We start from the raw sequence: 1200 nt of genomic DNA on the forward strand, positions 1-1200 counted from the left end.
TGTATGTATATATATGTATGTATGTATATATATGTATATATATGTATATATATGTATGTATGTATATATATGTATGTATTTGTATATATGTATATATGTATGTATTTGTATATATGTATGTATTTGTATATATGTATATATATGTATGTATTTGTATATATGTATATATGTATGTATTTGTATATATGTATATATATGTATGTATTTGTATATATGTATATATATGTATGTATTTGTATGTATGTATTTGTATATATGTATATATATGTATGTATTTGTATGTATGTATTTGTATATATGTATATATATGTATGTATTTGTATGTATGTATATATATGTATGTATTTGTATGTATGTATGTATTTGTATGTATGTATGTATTTGTATGTATATATATATGTATGTATGTATATATATGTATATATATGTATGTATTTGTATGTATGTATTTGTATATATGTATATATATGTATGTATTTGTATGTATGTATTTGTATATATGTATATATATGTATGTATTTGTATGTATGTATGTATATATATGTATATATGTATGTATGTATGTATATATATGTATAAATATGTATGTATGTATTTGTATGTATGTATATATATGTATGTGTATTTGTATGTATGTATGTATATATATGTATATATATGTATGTATGTATGTATATATATGTATATATATGTATGTATACAGATATACAGGTATATTTTATTCAGAATAGCACACAAAACACAGATCAAAAGTTTAAACTGAGAGAATGTATCATTTTAAGGGAAAAATCTTGTTTCCAAATTTCATGGCGTCAACAAATCTCAAAAAAGTTGGGACAAGTCCATTTTTACCACTGTGTGGCATCCCCCCTTCTTCTTACAACACTCAACAGACGTCTGGCGACAGAGAAGACCAGTTTCTCAAGTTTAGAAATAGGAATGCTCTCCCATTCATGTCTAATACAGGCCTCAAATTGTTCAATCGACTTGTGCCTTCTTTGTCGCAGCTTCCTCTTTATTATGCGCCAAATGTCCTCTATAGGTGAAAGATCTGGACTGCAGGCTGGCCATTTCATTACCCTGATCCTTCTCCTACGTAGCCATGATGTTGTGATTGCTGCAGAATGAGGTCTGGCATTATTGTGTTGAAAAATGCAGGGTCTTCCCTGAAAGAGATGACATCTAAATGGGAACATATGT

This window comes from Nematolebias whitei, chromosome 1, assembly GCF_014905685.2.
Source record: "Nematolebias whitei isolate Nwh7 chromosome 1, NemWhi1, whole genome shotgun sequence".
In the NCBI taxonomy this organism is placed as follows: Eukaryota; Metazoa; Chordata; class Actinopteri; order Cyprinodontiformes; family Rivulidae; genus Nematolebias; species Nematolebias whitei.